This window comes from Propithecus coquereli, unplaced genomic scaffold (assembly GCF_000956105.1).
Source record: "Propithecus coquereli isolate 6110/MARCELLA unplaced genomic scaffold, Pcoq_1.0 Scaffold166, whole genome shotgun sequence".
In the NCBI taxonomy this organism is placed as follows: domain Eukaryota; kingdom Metazoa; phylum Chordata; class Mammalia; order Primates; family Indriidae; genus Propithecus; species Propithecus coquereli.
The window spans coordinates 4,350,568-4,372,323 of record NW_012141191.1 but is presented as its reverse complement, the minus strand read 5'-3'; the positions used below and the strand labels follow the sequence as shown (position 1 = coordinate 4,372,323).

At 40.3% G+C, this 21,756-nt stretch overlaps 1 protein-coding gene across 2 annotated transcripts in view; it reads left to right on the top strand.

Annotated features, from left to right (window-relative positions):
• Positions 1-21,756, top strand: part of PIP5K1B (phosphatidylinositol-4-phosphate 5-kinase, type I, beta) — a 297,381-nt gene that overhangs the window by 26,154 nt on the left and 249,471 nt on the right. Inside the window, exon 2 of one of the 2 annotated variants that reach the window (XM_012641624.1) lies at positions 9,553-9,717. The exons of the other annotated variant lie outside the window; for it this stretch is intronic. The gene's annotated coding sequence lies outside the window, so the exon portion shown is untranslated. The remainder of the gene's footprint in view (positions 1-9,552; positions 9,718-21,756) is intronic. 2 annotated transcript variants of the gene reach the window in all.

Genomic DNA, 21,756 nt, shown 5'->3' with positions numbered 1-21,756 from the left:
CTAGTCCTTCTAACTGGATGATGTGTGAATCAGTGTGAAGAAAAATGTCTAACCACTGTGCTCCCTGCAGATTGTTTTAAATTGCTGTCTCCCTTGAGTCCTATTGTCTATAACTGTACACAAACTCTGTGTGACTTTTAGGTTTGGGGGGGAACAATTGAATAAAAACTTTCTCATTCAGTTCGGGGTGACAGACCGAGGGTTTTTCACTTTCCTTCTGAGATCACCACTTATTGAAATACTTAGACTCTTTAAGAGATCATTTTACTCATTAAGTATTTATTAGGAAGCAGTGGAATGTACTGTTGTAATTAAGAGCTTGAATTTGGGTTCAAATTCTGGCTCTGTAACTTCCATGTGACCCCAGGAAAGTCACTCAACTACTTTATTCTTCAGAATTTTTGGCTGTAAAATGGGAGTAATTATGTTCCTACTCCATTGAGTTGTAAAATAAATACTCAATGGCAAGCACTCAAATAGTTGCTAATGTTTATTGGACACCTTGATTGACCAAGGCACAAAGTGTATACAGAAAAGTAGATGAAGTTCACTCCATTAAGGAGTTTACGGTGTAGTTGAGGAGATACGCTCATGAGACACAACCAACTTGGGTGCTGGGAGTGCAAAGTGAGCAAGACGAGGTTTATTAGAGTTCAGAGAAGGGAAAGGTCGCATCTATGTGGGAGGCACACAGAATTAATGAAGCTAGAAGAAACAACATAAAGGGCAAGATGTATTTCAATGGGAGGGAAGGACAACAAAAACAGAGACTCAAAGCTACACCCAACCTGTCTTGACTGTTTGGTTAAGTACTTGGCTAGTGAGGACTGCTGGTAGCCGGCAGATGAGTCCAGAATATGTAAAATGGACTGAACACAGAAGGTCTTGCTCCTTTGTCTCTATACTTTTTTCCCATATTTAATGTGGTGACTGATACCTGCTCCCATGGCTTCCTGCTCAAATGGTCCTGAGACTCACAGGGATGAGGATGTTCCTCCAGTCTGTGGAGGAGAAGGAGAGAAACAGGATTGACAAAAAGGGAAGAACATGCCTATCTGTAAATCCACAGTCTAAAAAAAGAACTCTTCTGCAGAACATTTGGTGAGGTTAAAAGAAAAAAAAAAAAAAAAACAACTCAGTCCATCAGTTTGATTGTTGTGGGAACCTTCTGTCAGCCAAACAGATGGAAGCGAAGGCTGATGCCTTGTTGATACTGTACAGACTGCAAGACTGAAAAAGGCAATAGGAGTTGACCATCTCTGCTTCTGCTGGCTGGGTAATCTGGCTAAAAAAAACCAATACCTTTTTGCCTATTTTGTTGCTTCTCAGAATACAACAAAGAAGTTGCCATATTGGATTTAACACTGACCATTAAGGAAGAATTACCCTATGGTTCGGAAGATGGAGGAGCCTTTGAAGGCGGTGGTCATGATCTCTTGGAGTTTTTTTTAACAAAATTTTTACTTAAGAACATCTTTAGATGTAGAGAACTATTGAGGATGTCATACAGAAAGAACTCTTGTATAACTTATACCCTGTTTCCCTTATTTTGATCTTGTCGGTATGGTACATTTGACCTAATTCATGAACTGGTACGGATACACTATTGTTAATTAAAGTCCATACTTGGTTTAGATTTACTGTTTTTCTCTAATGTCCCTTTGTTTTTGTTGTAGGATCCTATCTGGAATACCACAGAAACTGGTTGTGACAGTTTCTCAGATATTCCTTGGTTTTGATGACCTTGACAATTTAGAGAGTTACTGTTAGGTGTTTTGTGAAGGTCTATCACTTGGGATTTGTCTGGTATTTTTCTCATCATTAGGCTAGATTGATGTAGACTGGAGCGTTTGGGGAAGTAAATGTCATCCTCATCACATCATAAAAAGGGTGATACTATTAATTCGACTTATCACGGTTGATGCTGATCTTGATTGCCTGGCTAAAGTAATGTTTGTCAGGTTCCTCTACTGTAAAGTCATTCTTTTTATTTCCTTCCCTTTCCATATGGTAGTCTTTGGAAGAAGGTCACTATTTTCAGCCCACAGTTAAGGAGTGGGGAATTAGGATACTCTTTCAGAGTAGAATATCTATAAAAATTATGTGAAATTCTTCTGCAAGAGATTCGTCTGTTTTTTTGTTTTGTTTTGTTTTGTTTTGTGACAGAGTCTCGCCCTGTTGCCCTGGCTAGATGCAGTGGTGTCATCATAGCTCACAGCAACCTCAGACTCCTGGGCTCAAGCGATCCTCCTGCCTCAGCCTCCAGAGTAGCTGGGACTACAGGCACGTGCCACCACACCTGGATAATTTTTTCTATTTTTGGTAGAGACGGGGTCTTGCTCTTGCTCATGCTGGTCTCAAACTCCTGACCTCAAGTGATCCTCCTGTCTTGGCCTGCCAGAGTGCTAGAATTACAGGCGTGAGCCATCATACCCGGCCAGAAATTTGTCTAGTCTCTCCTTTTCATTTATTTATGCAATCGCTTGTTGATGTCACTATGGACTCATTTATTTTATACTTTAGTTATAATCCAATATTACTTTATTTTCTTGCTCAGATTGTTCCAGTTTTATTAATAGCTCCTTTTTGGCCTCCAGTTGGCTCCTGTAGCCCTTGACCTACACTCGTCATTTTGGGGGTTTGTTTGCTTGTTTTTTAGCAACTTCTTACTTTCTGGCACTACAAGGTACTTTTGGCTCATTTGGTTTATTGCCTGTCTCAGATCTGTTGAAATTTTTAACAATGAAGAAAATTTTTGCTCATAAGACTTGTTACCAGAGCTTTAAGAGCACAGTTTTAAAAACATTTCAGTGAAAATAAATCAGATTTCACAGCTTTTAAGGGATATGTGAGACAGAAGGGATGAGAGTTTCTGAAAAATGAAATCCTGACTACACAAATGTGATGCAACTTCTCAAGAGAGATGGGAGACAGAATCTGAAGGAACCCATGTGGCTTCAGAGGATACTTTATGATTAATTTGGATTTTAAAAAGGCATGCACGGAAGATGAAGAAAGGACTTACGATCAAACTAGTCAAAAATATCATCTTCCAAAGTTACTTAGCTACTGGTTTCGTAAAACAATTTCATTACTCTACTAAATGAAGTTATTTGGTTCACCTATAAACCAGATATATTAAAATGGGTACTCTTTTCATTTCTCTGAAATCATCTCCAATCTTCATTCATTTACTCAACAAATTTTCATTTGCCCACTATGTGAATTTTAATTCCCACTATGTGAATACATTTAGGCTCTGAGGATGCATCAATGAACAAAGCTGCCAAAAATCTGTGCTCTGATGGAGTTTATATTCTAATTCAGGGAGATGGGTAAAAGATATTTTTAGTATGACAGACACATGCTATCAAGAGAAGTCAAGCAGGATAAGGGAGATGGGGAATTCTGGGGTAGGGTGATGGAATTGTTATTTATACAAGGTAATTGAGGGAAGCTCCTTTGATAAGGTGACACTTGAGCAGAGACCTGAAGGAAGCAAGGGAATGAGCCATGCACATACTTCTAGAAAGAGTAATATTCCAAACAGAGGGAACAGAGAGTGCTAAAATCCAGAAGCAGAAGCGTGCTTGGAACATTCCAGGAATAGCAAGTTGCTCAGTGGGACTGGAGGGGGGTCAGCAAGGTAGAGAGATGGGGTGAGTGAGGACAAACATGCACGCGTAGGCAGGTGGTATACTGCACACTTCCAGGATGCCATTCATTTGAAGCACATGTGTGTGGCTGTCCCTGGAGCTATGCACTGTGTGGACCTGGGCTACGTACATCTTGTCGAACTTGGGCTTTTTCTTTGAGGAGAAAGGAGCCACTGGAGACTTTTGAGCAGAGGAATAAGGTGATCCGATTTTACATTTGGAAAGGACCACTCTGACTACAATGGGTGTTTCAGAAACAGAGGGACCAGTTAAGAGGTTTTTTAATCTATTAGTATATTTAAATCTTAATCTACTAATCTTGATCTACTTGTATGTTACATGATAGTAATTGTGTACCTACAATTTTGTCATCTGCATATTTTAATATTTTTCTTCTGTTGCTCTATAATCCTCAGGTTTATAACGTTTAGTGGCTGCATAATTGTGCATGAGTTTCCTATGCTGCTGTAAAACATACCGCAAATTTAGTGACTTATAAGTATACAAATTTATTATCCTAGAGTTCAGGTGATCAGAAATCCTAAAATCAAGATGTCAGCAGGGCTGTATTTCTTCTGGAAGCTCTAGGGGAGAATCCATATTCTTGCTGTTTCTAGCTCCTAGAGGCCACCCTCATTCCTGGACTCATGGCCCTTTCTCCATCTTTAAAGCCAGCAGGATCTTCAAATCTCAGCCCCTCCCTAGCTCGGCTTCTGTCCTCATATCTCCTCCTCTGACTCTGACCCTCCCACCTCCTTATACAGATCCTTGTGATTACATTGGGCCTACTTGGGCCCTGGGATAACCCAGGATAATGTCTACATCCTGAGATTCTTAATTTGGTCACAGCTACACAATTCCTTTTACCATGTAAAGTCGTATATGCCCAGGTTCTGGGGATCAGGATGTGGTTGTCTTTGGAGGGAAGCATTATTCAGCATACCACAGTTGGTGTTTTATCGTTTATTTAACCATTTCCATCGTGGGATATGTAGACTGTATCCAGCCTGGGGCTATTATGATATTCCTGTACTTCCTGTATTTGTAAACTTTGACCTCCTTTTCTTTTAGAATGTGTCTCTTAAGATATATATTCAGGTGTGGGGTTCCTGGAACAGAGAGCATGAACACCTTACGTATTTGCTTTCCAAATACATATTAAGAGTTACATTATCGGCATCCATATGAGTATGTCCATTTTCCTACAACCTCCCCAGCATGGCTTACTATCACTTAAAGGTGTGTTTCCACAGTCTATTATAAAATGATATTTCCTTTTTTGTGTTCATTTAATTTCCTTACTGGGTAGGTTGAACCTTTTGGAGTGTGAGTAATACGTCATTTGTATTTTAAGAATAGTTTTTTTGTTTATTTTGCTTTTTGGTTGTATTTGGAGCTAGAAGAAGAGAGGCAGACTGTTGCTTAAGAAAAGGGGGTAAGGCTGGCGTGAATAGATGATGTATACAGAACTATATTGCTTTCAATTCTCCATCCAAGAGCATGATTTTCAGAATGAAAGGGGTGTTGTTAAAAGGGATTCGGACAACAGTCGAAGAGCATCGGGGTAATTTGAATGAGTTCACATCTCTAGGGCACATTAGATCATATCTCAGGGTGTTGAAGGGGTTAGCAGATATCATCTCTGAGCCACTGCCAGTGATGGTTGAGTGAACTTGGAGAGTAGCATAGGTTCCAGAAGACCAGAGACATACAAATGTTGTTCTGTATAGATGTTGAAAAAGTGGAATTCCTAAAACTTTCAATGTACGAAATATACCCTTGCAGTATTTCTAAATTATCATCATAGAAGTGACTAAAGAGTCCAGAGAAGAGATCGCATTGATCCCTAGGAACCAGTATACATTTACTAATGTGTAGTGACCAATTTGTCACGTTTCCTTTTCTGCTAGGGGTTTCTGTATTGGAAGACACTGTCACAGACATCTAAGCATTAGACAAAAATCTCTCACAGGTCTCCTTATGCACATAACAGAGAGACATTGGAGGATGACAGAATAATTAAATAAATTCATAGCTGATTCTATTCATATGCCATGGCAGGAGTAATGACTGAGTCACTTCCAGGCTGAGTGTCAGCCTGGAAAGAAGTTTCCAGGGCCGGGTATGTAGGTTTTTTCCTTGGCTACAGCTTAAGAAATATCCTTAGGACTTGGACAGATTATTTAAAAATTCACATTTATGTGGCTGATGACACAAAGTTCAACAGGTTAGCTAAACCTGTGGAATAAATACCACAATATGAACTATGAAAATAGTTTTATGAAAATAGGTCAATACCAACTACAAAAATTTGACAGAATAATGAGAATTTTTAAAATTGTGGTTTTATGTAGAATTGAAACAGCAGTTGATTTTCCCTCTTTTTGAGGGCTTTCTTAAATTTCACCAATAAAAAATAAAAGCAATAGTACTTATATAGTGAAAACAATTATCTTAAGGTTAATTCATGCTCGAGTCCACCTACGTATGGTTCATATCAGAACATGATATAATATAAAAATTACTGGACTGAGAGGAAAAGATCTGACCTAGCACTGCTATAAACTAGTTGTCACCGTGAGCCAGTAGCTGGCGTCACCTTTCTGGCTATGAGTATTCTTATCTGAAAGCCGGGGATGGCGGGGGTGGGGTACAGTTAATCACCTTGCTCCATTCCCGCTCTTGTGTGCTATCAGTCAGTACAAATTCATTCTCCTGTTCTTCAACGAGTTTGGCCAAATTTCTAGAGTAAATGGACCCTTCCAGATATTTCTAGATTAAACAAACCCTTTCAGGCCCTCTCTGAGAAGGGGTCCCTTTTCTTTTAATCCTTCAGATCACCCTTCTTTGGGGTCATTTTAAACCATCTGTATTTTCAACCCTTCAATCCAATCTAAGGCTTAAGCATTGCACTTGAGCCCCCTTCCATCTCAGGAAGACCAACATTTTTTTTCTTATTTAGGTCAGGCCCACCCCTTGGGATTTCTGGATGAGGCTAGAGCCTCTCCTTCACCAGGCCACAAAGTTCTCCAAGGTTTTACCCAAGGGGACTGCCCTTCAGCATCCCCAGTGGCCATCAGCCCACCCTGGCCCACCCTGGCTACCCTTGGCCATCACTGACTGCTCCCCTGGCTTTCTCCCTAGCGCCTCTCTTTTGATTTCGTTGTAATCACTGTGAACATTTAATTTGGAATTTTCAAACTTCATATTTTATTTTCCCACTTTGTATCTTCATATTATCATTTCTAAAGGAGTTAAAAATATTTTGTGTGCCTTAATTTACTCTTGCTTAGTCTGACTTTTCCCCTATTGCCAGTCATCAAATAGGATCTCAAGTGTTTTTATATTTGCTCTTATGGAACACACCTTTTGTAATGTGTTCATACAATCTAGCCTTTTGCATCTTTTATCTTACGTACTTAGATTAAGTTCTCAGAGTGGGAGGTCTCTGACTGAGGGGAACATTGGTATGGTTCTTGATCTATATTAGGTGGCTTTGTTTTGACCAACAAAATAAAGACGAGAGGTCACTTTAGCACGTTACATTCTTTCCAGAAAACATTAAAATATGTAAGAATTTGGCATTTATATTTAAATGTATAAATTTCAGCCTCCTTCTGAGGACTTTCCTTAATACCAGCATAATTTTAGTTGGGGGACTAGTTTGCAACTTGTGATATCTCAGATGGCAATGCTTTTCAGCCTGCTCTTTCCTAAATTCCTCCTTTAGCTTCTTCTACTGTGAATTCTTCCCAGTCAGCATTTTCACACTTTCAATTTATTTTAGGACTGTCTTGTGCATGCTCTAGGCTTTGCCCTAAGTTCATGTGACGTGTGCAGCTAATTTCAGGTTCTCAGTCTAGGTTTATTACTGCTGAACTCAGGAGACTGACGTATTGCCCAGACTTGTGCATGCTCTCTGCCTGCCACAAGTATATCTTGGGGTCATGTATTATGTTTCTGATTAGCACATCGGGCAGGAAACAAGCTACCCATTGTGGTTGTGACCAAGCTTAGAGTCTCTTTGCTTATCTGAAAAACAGTTCTTTGACTTTGCCACCTGTGGCCAGTCCTTCTCTGCCACTGTGTCCTTGGAGGCCAGCACCCCACTCCTTACCTAGAAAGCTTTCCTGACCCCAACCATCAGGATAAGTGGAGCAAATCAGGAAGCCACTTCTGTGTGGCCCACAATTCCTCTGTCCCTGTGTTTGCATCGAATGTCTGAATTTTCTCCCTAAAGAAATGGAAGATCGTGGAACTGATCTTTTTGTCAGATTTAGATGTTACATATCTCCTAACAAGGCTTTATATTTATAAATCGGAAGCACTGACAGCCTTTAGGACATAGATGCTTTTAGAAAGGGTTTTTAGTCTGTCTAATCTCTAGACATGTTTTAGACTGACTAAATGTTAAGTAGTTCTAACACGTGACACAACGGAACGGAAGTTACGTGGCTGGTATATGTGTAGTTGACAACTGTAGGAGAGAGATATAACCCATTTCTTCTCTGTAGTCACAGAAACGCCCAGCATAAGGACAAGTACCATTTGAATATGTCTTCATCATGAAGGTCTCTGAAAGTGGGTTTCTACGCAATGCAAGAGTACAAACTTTATAACTAGGACTCTGGTTCAGTGGCTCTGATGAAGTCACCAGAGCTCCTTTAGCAACCAAGTTGTTTGCATGTCATAAAACTATGATATGACTCTAGGCAAATATTTATTTAGTGAGAAATGTAGGTGTACACAGGAAGGCTTGCTCCTTCCTTATGGAGTATTTCCTTATGAAGTTCATTACTCCCTTACTTTGGGACAGCCTGATATTCCAGGAGTGGCACAGACCATAAATGTCACAAGATGTGAGTTCAAGCCATGGTGCGGCTAGTTATCCACTTCAGGCTCAGAAGTCACTTGATGGGCCAGCTGTGTTTTATCTACAAAACTGAGAGGGGTTGGGGGAAGTGCTAGATCAGGTCATTTCCAAGGACTCTTTTAGCTTTAAAACCCCTAATTAGTGTTTCTCAACACTATTGTATTGAACCTACTGACCTCCTGCCCATACCAGAAGTCCTCGGTCCTACACCCCTCCTAGGAGGGGAACTTAGTGATCAACACCCTCCCCCCACTGCCACCACCTCTCTTTGACATTCCTCTCCTGCTCCCCACCCACCCCAACCTTAGTTATCTTTTTCTCCTCCATGGGCCTGTTGCATTTTGTTCATGCTGCTGATAGACTTCTTATCACATGTTATGAACGGGAAGATTTGGGTGGCAGTTGTTGGGGGTGGAGGAGGGGTGGGGGAGGTTTTTGTGGCCTGACCTGTAAGAAATTTATGTCTTCTCACCTCCACATCATTGAGTATCAGAGTTGGAAGATAATCTTGGCTAAGTTTAGAAGAACATGTGAAGCTGAAATATTACTGAACATTTAAAAATTACTTTCTACTGCTATTTTTTGTTTGCTTGCATGTGGTTTCAGTGACATTATGGGTTATATTGGTTTTGATGGACTGGCTTGGAATTTAAACACCAGAGAGCCTACATCTAGTGGGAAGTTCTACTGTATCACTACATGCATTATAAGGTCACTAATAATTCTAAAATTCTAAGCTTTATAGCATTGTTTCTATGGGAAAACACATTCCAAATTCTAAACAGCTGAGGCTGACTTTTGGATCCCAACTCCTTTAAGGGTTGTAGACTACTCATCCATTAAATCATCTTGAAATATGCAGGTAGGTGTATGAAATTTGCTTTCTGTGTAGATAACAGTAACAAAACTGCTATTTGAGCACTTATTATGTGTCAGGTATTATAATGAGAGCTTTCATACATTCACGTGCTCTCCTCCTCACAATAATTCTTTGAGGTAGGCTTTGTTATCTCCATTTTACAGATGAGGAAGCTGAGGCCCAGCAGAGCCAAGACGTGACTGCAGACCCATCCAGCCCCCAATCTTGTGACCTTCCTTCTTTGATGCCTGATGCCTCCCAAGCTCGTGCAGGCGAGCCTTTTCTCTTTCTGCTTTGTCCCCAGAGGTCCTGCCACGAGAGAGGTGAAAGTTAATTCTTTTAAAAGTAGCTATTTTAAAGCAGTATTATTCCCTTCTAGAGACCCGAAAGGATGATTCCCTTTGATGGGGTCAAACACCATTATGGATCGTCACTGTTTCTCAGTGGAGGGAACAGGGAGTCGACATGTCCTCAGGGACCTGCAGTAGAAAGAGTAGCCTTGGAGGAACGTTTTGCATAAAATATCACTACGGTATTCAGGTAGAAGATTCAAATAAACATACTAAAAATGGTCTGGAGAGGATGGCCTGGAGTATTCAACAATGATGGATAGCTGGCCTTTTTTAAAAACATATTTAATTATAGTATTCACATAAATCTAATTTAAAATGTGAGCCAGAATGTTTATTTGTTCACTCACTCATCAGCTATCAGATTTTTAATGAACTCTTTTAGGTACCAAGTTCTGTGCTGGGCCCCAGGGGATACAAAAGTAGATTAGACACAGTCCCTGACTTCAGGGAGCTTAAAACCTAGTGGATGGTAGGCCCAGAAACCTTCGGATCCTCTACTTTGTATTTTTAAAACAGCCCAAATGCCAAAGTGTCTTTTAAAATTATCTCAGTTTTAAATGAGCTCTCACGGAGCAGTGCATATGTGTGAGGAGAAATCCCTTCCACATAGTATGGATTTGGTAAGCAAGATTTGCAATAACACAAAGACCCAGCCAGTGTGCATGGATTTGCTAAAACCCGCTGGCATATGATGCTGAGACTGTTGACTTTTGCACATTTGCTTGACCTCAGTGCCAGCTTACTGAAGACGAGTCCCATTTCACGTTTCACTGCTCTGCACTTTAAGATTTGCTTTTCATGACATGTAAGACAAAGGGAGAATGCATGGATGGCATTACAGAGACCCCTATCCTGTGATTGATACTTCTTGAGTTTCCTATAGAGTATGGATTGAGGCTCTGAGCTTCTCAGTTGGGTCCCAGATGGAAGTGCCAGGAATCCTGTTCTGGGTGACATCTAAGAAGAAGACTCACAAGGCTTGAAGTTGGGAACTCAGTCGAGCCCCTTTCAGAAGGACCAGAGCTGAGGTTGGTGGTGGTTCCTGGGGACCAGGATCCCTTCTTGAACCATGTTTTTCTTCTGGAAAAGGAAGAGGGTGACACAGGCAGGAGGTCAGTAGCCTCAGCTGCTTCTGCTGCAGAAGGCTCTGCATGGGCTGGTGAAGGATGGACAGTGTTATGAGTGAACCTGGAAACCATTGTGATCTTAGTGTTCAAGCTAGGGCATGCTGGATCTCATTTTGGAAAGAACATTTTCCATGAGGTGTGCTGCCACAAAGAGGGCCTATGTGTAATCTGCCTCGGAAAAACAGATTTCCTGGGATGCCATCAAAAAACAACTTTTGTGGGAGAGTCTCCCACTCTGCCATTAAAATTTATTCAGTGGAAAGCATTTCCCCTGTTTTTGGATGAAAACATATCACATGGCTATTCTGATTCCTCTTATGCAATAAAAAGCCCAACTTGAATTTGCCAGATCCTTAAAATGTCTAGTATCATAGAATAGTCAAAGCTTCCAACCTCATTCATATTTATAACTGCTCCCCTTCCTCTAGCTAGGGCCTGTTGCAAGGAGAAGGGGCGGTGGTTGGAGGGTTTCTCTCTCGCTTACTCAGTCGCTGTTACTTCCGGGTTGGGATTAGGGGATGAAGGAGCAACAGGAAGGGCCACAGGAAAGGCGGCAGTATCACAGGAGTGCTGTCTTTATGTTGTGGATGTTTAGAGTCAATTCTTTCTCTTGTGGGGCTCTTTTGTGGGTTCTTTAGACATACCCCTCGCCCTGTCTCTGGGGATCTCTTACCTCCAGTTTCCTTGATGTGGCTGCTGCACTCTCTGCAGCCTCATTGCAGACTCCTTTGTCAGTCTCTAGAAAGTTAGCCGGTCCGTTTGCACTGCTGTCTGCTGGGTTCCCTTGCTGTCCAGGTGGACGTTGTTGGGAAGAGCCTAATACAGCCCCGTACGTATGCTCGAGGTGTGGTCTATTGGCAATACACATCCTTTGCTCCCACAAACTGGGAGAGTGCAGGCTGCTCACAATGCAGCTGTGGTTGGTTTCCTCTGCCTCCTCCTCCAGCATCCAGCCAGCCCACCCCCAGTCCTTCAGATTTCTCGGACAGAAGTCCCAAACAAGGGCACAGTGCCCTCCTACTGGAAGCCTCTCATGTTAACGTCCAGTTGCAAACCTCTCCTCCTCCAGGCTGGAAGGGAGAGGAGCAGGCAGGGGAAGGTTCTCTCCCCATGTCCCCTTAACCTTTAGGTAGGACCAGACTGCAGCCTGCTTGCTTCAAACATTCTCTTCTCTTAGCCACCAACAGCCTGACCCATTTGTGAGCTCCCTATGGGTAAGGGGTTTAAGACTGGCGAAATGGGTCTGGGGCTCTGTCCTTTGAAATACTGTGTCTAGGCCCTGCACCTCACTGTGGAATCTGGTATCTAGTCCATCTTAGTGGCTTGGTTGACATGTCCCACTTGAACATTCCGAGAGCCTTTTTTGGGAAGCAGTGCTTAATCATATCCTTCGCTTCTGGAGATCTGTAAGTCACGCGGCGTAGAAAAGGCTCCCGGGCCTGCTGCCCACTTTGCTGCAGCCTCTCCCCTTCCTGCCCCCCTTCCCGCTCCAGGGCCTGTGCTCGCTGACGCTGGGTCTCCCACCGGGGACACCCCCTGTCTCTGCCAGTTCCCTCCCTCCCTTGCTGGCTCCTTCTGTTCCTTCAGGATTCTTCAATGTTCCCTCCCCAGAAAAGACTTCTTTGCTTCCCCCACCCAAGTAGATCTCCCTTTAATTTTCTGTCGCTGTATTCTCTTCATTTCCTCCACAGTACATCTTACAGGTGATAATGTTTCCAAATAAATGATACAAGCTATTTAGTATCTTTCCTTCCTATCAAATGGTAACCCTCATGAAGGAAAAGTCCATGTCTGTTTTGTTCGGTAACATGTGTACCTAACCAGTGCTCACTCAATATTTGTTGAATAAATGAATGAAAGCATGAATAAAAAAGTTACCTTTCTTTAAGCCATTTCTTTCACAAATGTATCTCTTCTTTTGTCTTGACTCTTAACATCTGGAGTCTTGGTTACAGTGGGATATACAGAGGTTAGGAAGTGCTGATAGAAGGCTTAGCTTTTGGTGTATTTTTCTGTTTATCATCGTCTCCACACCTTTTCTTCTCTCTCGGTTTCACTTTCTGTCTCTGGCTCTGTTTCTATCTGTCTTTCTTTCTCACTCACTCGTTCTCACTCTCTTCTAATACGACATTTGTTTGAGGCAAGCGGGGCAGAGCTGCCACCCATTTTACAGATAACCACACCGAGGGGAAGTTAGGTGTGAGATCCCTTAAGGGGCTAATGGCTCCATCTCTCTTCTGATCTTGTTCTCTCTCCACCACCCTTGCTGTCCACCTCCCTTGCTGTCCCTCTTGTCCAGCTGTCCTCTGGCCTTACAGTAAGGCCATGGCCTGGCTCACCCCTTTCCAATCACACCGAGGTGGCAGCAGCTTGACCTGGTCCAGAATGGAAACACTAGTTCCCAGCCCAGAATCTATCTTGCATGGTGCAGACAGAGCAAGAGAATGTCTCTTCAAGATTCAGCCCCGTAACAGCGACACATTTACAGGTGGCAAATCCCATCAGTTTTCATACTCCTGCCCCCATTCTGTCCCCACTCTGCTCCCGGCCAACACAGTTGTGGGTTCATGGGCCAAGGGAAGGTCTTCCTCCCCAGGGAAAAGCAGAAGCTGGATTCTGAAGGAAGGGGCTGGACTTGAACTAGGCTTGGCGATTGCCTCACCTCTCCCTTGTTCCCTCTTGCTCAACAGACTGACCCTGGCCATGAGTCAGAGAACTTCACATTCTTTCTTGGACAGGTTTTACTCCACATAAGGGCCCTTGGGGCAGTCTAGATTCCCTGGGGTGACAACCTGGGCAACTCCTTGCTTCAGGAGGACAAGGCTTATCTCGTATGTGCACATTCTACTGGTGTGTCCTATCTGGTTATTATCAAATTGAAACTGCAGCAGTTGACGTTTGTTGCTTAATTACTGCCTGTTGATTGTAAAATAATAGACCACCAATTTCGCAGGTTAGCTATTACTGCCGTTTCATCTGAAAGTGTGCGCTGTAACATGGCAGCGTTTTACTCGTGCTGTCTCTTTGATGAGTATTGTTATTTACACTAATAATAATGCCTTGCATTTGAAATTTGCCTCAGAGTTAACTAACACTTTCATTTGATTGTCTCATCTGGCTCTGTTATAAGAAAGTGCAAGTAGGCAACTAATTTTAGGAGAGTGGGAGGTAAAGTTTTTATTCTAGGTATTACTCTACTACAAATTTTGGCATAATATAACTTTTTTTCAGCAAGTATTTATTACCTTAGTTACAAAAATTAAAAGTGAATATTAAAATTCTATGATTTCCTGCTCTTTAAGCCTTTTGTCAAAATCCAAAAAGTAGAGTACTTAGAAGACATATTCCATCCAGGGCCATATAAAATAAATCATAATATCTTGGCTAGGAGCCACTATTCTAGAATTTGATCCAGAATATGGTTTAATACTACATTGTAAAGAAATGAGTTGTCTACCCCAGAGTTTGTTTAGCATAGAGGCCTAATTTATTTATTCACTTATTTGTATTGAGGTGAAATTCACAGAACATAAAATTAACTATTAAAATGGCTACAGTGAAAAATGAGATAACCACCACCTCCATCTAGTTCCAAGACATTTTTACCACTCCAAAATAAAACCCCACACTCACTAAACAGTCAGTCCCCACTCCCTACTCTCTGTAGCCCTATGCAACCACTAACTGCTTTCTGTTTTTGTGCATTTAACTATTCTGGATATTTCATATAAATGGAATCACACAATGTGGGTTCTTTTGTATCTGACTTCTTTCATGTAGCATAATGTTTTTGAGGCTCATCCACACTGTAGCATGTATCAGAACTTCATTCCCTTTTATGGCTGAATACCCAAGATTTTTAATGTCAAAATATTTGTGGAGTTATGAAAAATCCAGCACTCACCCACACATAGGCCCACTATACCCTTACCTCCACTGGCAATAACTTCCTGTCTACAGCAAGCCTGGGATTTTTGTCCATTGTAAAGCACAAATGCTAAACAAAGCAGCATGTGCAGGCAAAGCTGTAATTTGTTGCATATTAAGACTCAGGGAAGAAGCCTGTAGGCAGTTCTATGCGAGGACTGCAGGTGATTCTTTGTATAATAGTAGGTACCTTCTAGGGTACAAGGAATGTTCACTAAATAATGTAAAGAAAATAACAAATTCATGCAAATATTCTTGAGACCCTTGCATCATGGGAGCTTGTGTTGTTATGATTTTTACAGACAGTGCTTGGCACACATTCAGATTTATAGTTCTCTTGCAGGAGGCCCCACTTGGTGGTTGTGTTTAACATCTTTTCTTCAGCCTTTGTAGGTGGCATGGTATAAAAAATGAATGAGCTTCAGAGATGGGCAGAGCTGGGTTCAAATCCTGCCTCCATCTCTTGTTAGCCATGTGTCTGTGGGCACATGACTTTAAGTTCCTTCATGGGTAAAATGGGAATAATAATCTCTACTTGTGGTCTCCAAGAGATATCCATGTCCTAATTCCGAGAACCTGTAAATGTTACCTTATTTGGAAAAAGGGTTTCTGTAGATGTGATTAAATTAAGGATTTTGAGATGAGGTGGCTACCCTGGGTTATTCAGGTGGGCCCCAGATGGCATCACAAGCATCCTACTAAGACAGAGGCACAGATTTATGTGATGTGGCCACAAGCCAAGGAATGCCAATGCTGGCAGCCACCAGAAGCTGGGAGAGGTGAAGGACAGATTCTCCCCTAGAGCCCCGGAGAGAGCATGGTCCTGCCAACACCTTGATTTCTGTCCAGTAATACTGGTTTTGGACTCCTGGCCTCCAGAACTGTTAGAGAATAAATATTTGTAGTTTTAAGCCACCAAATTTACTGTGATTCGTTACGGCAGCTTCAGGAAACTAATACATTTCTTTTATTAGATAACATGACTACCTATAACTGGCATGTTAGTTTGATTTCTTCCTTTCTGTCCTTGTATCAGAGGCAGTGTTTCTCAGACTTTGAGTATAGCAGTTAAGACTTTTACTTCTAGAACAGGCTTTCTCAATCTTGGCAATAGTGACATTTGGGGTCAGATAATTCTTTGCTGTGGAGCTGTCCTGTGCACTGTAGGATGTTTAACAGCATTCCCACCCTCTAGATGCCAGTCGTACATTCCCCCCAAGTTGGGACAACCAAAATGTCTTCAAACATTGCCAGTATCAACTGGGGAACAAAACTACTCCTGTTGAGAACTACTCCTGTAGAGTACAACTCCTGGGCATGAGCCCAGCTCCATCACTAAGTAGCTGTGTGGTCATGGGCAGGTTAAACAACCTCTCTGAGCCTCAGTTTCAGTATCTATAAAATAGTAATAGTACCTACATCACAGAGTTGTTTTGAGGATATTCAAATGATGTAATATACATAAAGGCCTCAGAACAGTGCCTGGTACCTAGTAAAGTGTTTAATAAATGAACACTTATTAACCCACGCCCTGCCATATTAGTTTGTCATGCTATTTTTTATAGTTTTCATTATAGAGTTAATGGGCATTTAAAACATTTTCCAAATAGTAACTCCTAGTATAAAGATCAACATATGTTTTGAAGTTCAACATCCTTCCTCCATTGCCCTGTCCTCCCCCAACCCCCACAGCTTCCTGACGCTGAGAGTTACTAAGATATCATGACTAGATTTGTATGCCTAGGTCACCTGTCAGTCATGGAAACTCACTGAACTCTTTATATAATTCCTGGATAAGCTGTAACAACAAGAGAAACCCCTTCCATCTGTCAGGGATATTTCTATTATTCCATAATTACAGCTTTGTCCTCAGTGACGTAGCTGCTGAATTCACTTATAGACGCGGCAGTGTCTCCATCCAAATGTGCGAAATATTTAGCAGCATCTAGTGAAATGTTAGAAAGTGGTTTGAATAGATACCATCGTGTACTTTTGTAAGGAAGAGGAACGCGCTCCAACTGTGGTCCAGGCCGTTGTATTTCTAAACACTGGGGACACAGCAGTGAATAAAACAAAGATCCCTGTTCTCAGTAAGCTTATATTCCAGCACACTATGATAATGATAGGCACAATAAATTAGTAAATGTTATAGTGTGTTAGTGATAAGACTATGGGAAAACAAGCAGTCTAGGGTAAAGGGGCTGGGAGTGCTGAAGGTGGTACCAGGTGTGATAATAAATTGGGTGGGAAATTTTTGAATATTTTCATAGGGATAAATGAAAATACCTTTGACGTGGATTGAAACCAGTGTTTGCTAATGCACCTCGCCTTATGACTAATGGTTGGAATCCCTGAGTCTTTCAAAGGTGGTAAACCTTTTACCCTTCTCCACAGTGCTGCCTGGGAATGCCTTTCAGATCTAAGCCGTGTGGCTTTGGTTTGTTCCACCTGCCGTGGGAATTCTTTATAGAAACGGTTCAGGGATCATTATTGGGAATGCGGTGTCAGGGAAGGAGTTTAGCAGATTAAAAGAACAAGGTTTTTTGATCAAACAGACCTTCCTTTTAATTCTGGTTCTCCACTGATGAGGTGGATGACTTTAGGGAAGTCACTTAACCTCTCCAAGCCTCAGTATTGCTATAACCATTGAAAGGATTAAATGAAATAATGTATTGAAAGCACACAGACCTGTGTCAAGGGCATAAAAAATCCTCAGAAAATGTTGGTAGTATGATTAGCATAAAAGAATCAATCACCATCTCTTTGTAAAGCTTACCTGTAATTACCAGTTTCAAATATGCAGACATTTCTTGAATAAACTCTGCCTGCCGAAGAGGGGTCTACATAGAGAACCTATGAATTGATCTCTTGTGAGTTTGGGCCTTGGACACACTTTGAGTACTCTGTGCAAAGCTTCACAAAGGGAAATTGAGAGAATAGAGGCAGTGATTAATTCAGGTAATAAAAATCTAGTGATGAAAAATGAAATTTTGTAGTTAGCTCTCGAGAATGATTCCATAGATTGACTTTTCCAGGTAATTATACGGCTCTTCACTTTATCGATAGAGATTTACAGAGATGATTGTTAAATGATTCTGGAATAGGATGAGTTTCCCAGTTATGCTGAATGAATTGAGAAATTCCTCAAGGAGTCATAGGCTTCATTGGGAAGTAGTCAAGATCAAGGTCGGAGCACACCTAGGAATGCACTGTTGCCTGCAGGGACAGCTTGGGAACTAGTAGAAGTGGTGGTCGCACAACTTTGTTGTGCTAAATACTAAATGTTCACTTTAAAATGTTTAGTTTTGTGTTACGTGAATTTTGCCTTCATAATTTTTTTTTTAAAAAAAGAATTTCTGATAGTGCCGGAACTCAAACCCAAATTCCACATTCTCCTATCTAATTTTTAAAAGAGTTATTAAAGAATATGATAGTCCTTTTGCATTTTATATATATGGAATAACTTTTTTAACTTTATAAATATATTTAAAGTTTAATATTTCAGTATATCTAACACTCTCTGCCCATGTGCTCGTTTATGAAATTTAATTCTTCGAGCTCTAAAATTGTATGGTACTACGCTGGTTACACAAATAGAGGCCATAGCTATATCCCCACAGTACCTATCATGTATCTTACCCATAGCAGGTGCCAAATTAATGTTCATTGAATTGAATGTATGTTGTTTTCCGAGTTGCCCATAACTTTATAATGTCATACATTAATGGAAGTGTAGTCGAACTGCACTGTTAGAGATCTTTCAAGTTCAGCTTGCTTTAAAATGAGCAACCAAGGTCCAGAGAGATCAGGTCACCTATATAATTAGTGCAAGGGCAGGGTATTGCTTTTTGACTTAACATTTCTAAAAATGTGCATAGGTAACTCCTTCAGCCATAGCCATTCATTGGAATATCATTTGGTTTCCTTTTTTCTTTTTCTCTTTTTCTTCTTTCCTTCCTTCCTTTTTCTTTCTTTTCTTCCCTCTCTGCCTCCTTCTTTCCCTTCTTTCTTTCATTTCTTAGTATCTTTTCTTTTCTTTTTTTCTTTTTTTGATGCAGGCAATCTAGTACTGCAGAAAAATCATGTTTCTAGAAATCACAAGACCCAGATTTCATCTCCTCTTTTGCCACTGGTTACCAATGTGCATTTTAGCCACTTCTCTGGGTTTCTCTTACCTCACCCATGAGATGGGAAGGGTAGAGCTTTCCCTGCCAGGGCCCAGACCCGATGTGTTTTTGAGACTCCTTTCAACTCCACATCCCAATTCAGTGATTAGTTGGAGAGTTTGTTTTGAACCGACTTAAAGGGGTTATTGCCAGTTCTGTTTATAAATCTTAATTATTCTTTATCTGTTTTCATGACAGTGGTTGAGAAGGGATAGAGGAAGAATGGATATTGCTGGGAAAGGGTGGGAAAGGGTCATATTGGGAATGCAGGCAAGGATTCTGTTGTGTTGTAAATTGAGTATAATAGAGTAGTTGAGACTAGAAAGTTGGAAGGGGGATTTTAAGAGGCCGGAGCATTAGCAGTGGAACATAAAAATGAGGTGGCAACTGTGTCTGAAACAAACAAGGTAGGTTTCTTTTTTTTTTTTTTAAGTGAAAATAGAGGAAACAGACATTTTAAAAAAGACAAATCATCCAGGGAGAGCAGAAAGAAGGAGAAAATATAGAAAAGGAAGAGGGCAGTAAATATTTAGTAAAAATACAGTATAGTACCTGAGCTTACTGGCTAATTCCACATGAATTCTGAAATCTGCTAGTTCCATTTCATCTCTTCATAAATCTTCCCCAGGAATATCTACTGCAAATGTACTTTGCCTAAAAATTATGTATCTATCAGCATGACATGAATACATTGTTCATTGTAGAAAATTTAGAAAATATGTGTGATAAAGATATTTTTAAAAATCTCTCATAACCCCCAAACTCAGAACTCAAACTTGATTAAATTTTGATAATTTTGGTATGTATCTTTCAATCTTTTCTGTTTGCATTCACTTGCAGATTTTCCTAAAAACAGACTCCTAGAGGACATACTCTTTTAGAATCTGCTTTTTATTGGGAGACCAAGGCAGGAGGATTACTTGAGGCCAGGAGTTTGAGACTATACTGGGCAATATAGTAAGACCCCATCTCTACCAAAAAAAAAATTAGGTGGGCATGGTGGCATGTGCCTATAGTCCTAGCTACTTGGGAGGCTGTGGTGGGAGGATCAGATCGCTTGAGCCTAGGAGTTGGCAGTCACAGTAAGCTATGATCAGGCCACTGTACTCCATCCTGGGTAAAAAAAATCTGGTTTTTAAAACCTAAGGTAGCATGAATTCTCTTTGTCATTAAATAGTCTTCCATAGTATTTTTAATGGTTGCATTTTTAAACAATTAGTATAATTTACACAAATAAGTAGCATTAGAAATCTATTTTTTTAATCATTAAATATTATAAATTTAAACATCGTGGTCATTTTCTTGGGGATAAATTTCTGGAAATACAATTATTACATAGGTCAGCAGAGTTGTAAATGTTAGGGTATTTGATGTGCATTGCCAAATTTCTCTCTAGAAAAAGGATATGTGTAGATAGATAAATAGATAGATAGATTGATTTAGACCAGCAGTGGGATAGTCCAATTCCTTGCTTGCTGGAAAACATTGCATGTGATCACTTTTTAAAAATCCTTGACACATTGATGTTGAAAACATTGTATCATGTTTGCATGTTCTTGACTTCAGGAAAGTTTGAATATTTTTGGCCATTTGTATGATTTCTTTTTGTAAACTGCCATATGTCACTTGCCTGTATTTTCAATGGAGTACTTTGCTTTTGAAGTTAATTCACAAAAATTCTGTATTGGTTAAAATTATTAACTCCCTTTCTGCCGTATGTTGCAAATATTTCCTTCAATTTGCCTGCCTTTCAATTTTGTGTTGGGTAGTTTTGTTTTTCTTGGAGATTTACATTTTTATGCTGTTAAATCTAATATTTTTCACTATGATTTGGGCTATTGGCATGCTTAGACAGGTCTTTTCTATCACATTATTATATAAACATTACATTAATTTTCCTCCACTACTTGTGTGGTTTCATTTTTCACATTTAAATCTTACTGCATCTGAAATTTTTTGTGTAAGGTGAGAGACAGGGCTCTAATTTCATCTTTTCTAAAATGAATAGCCAGTTAACCAAACTGATTTAATAATCCATCCTTTTTGCGTTAATTCGAAATGCCATGTTAACTGTATACTGAATTCTAGACTATTCTTTAACATTTTTTGGTAACAACAGGATAGGTTTCTATTCCTATAGCTTTATAGCACATTTTGATAATACATTTTGATATTCAGTTGTGCAGGTCCTATCTGCTTATCCACTTTCCTGCCAATTTTGTTGAGTATTCTTTTTTTTTTTTTAATTTCAGCATATTATGGGGGTACAGATGTTTAGGTTACGTATGTTGCCCTTGCCCCCTCCTCTCCGCCTAAGTCCGAGTTTCAAATACGTCCATTCTTTGGGTGGTGCGCATTGCACTCTTTGTGTATGCATATACCCGTCCCCTCCTCCCTTCTTGAGTATTCTTGATGATTATTTTTTTTAGAGGAACTTGAGTGATTTTGTCAAGTTCTAAAGAAAACTTCTAATGGGATATTAATGGTAACTCCATTACATTTCTAAATTTATTTAGGGGGAAATTGTCATCTTTATAATTAAGCTTTAACATTCAGCACAATGGTATAGCATTTTATTAATTTGAATCTTCTTTTATGTCCATAGTAAAGTTACATGGTTTTCTTTATGCTGGTTCTGTGTGCCACTCTCTTAAATGTATTCCTAACTGTTTAGTATTTTTTTCTTTCCTTTACAAATGTGAATTTTAACTGCATTGTATTTTCCATCTGGTTATTTCTAGAAATTAGGAAAGCTATTGGTTTTTGTATATCGGCTCTGATTTGTTTTCAGGTGA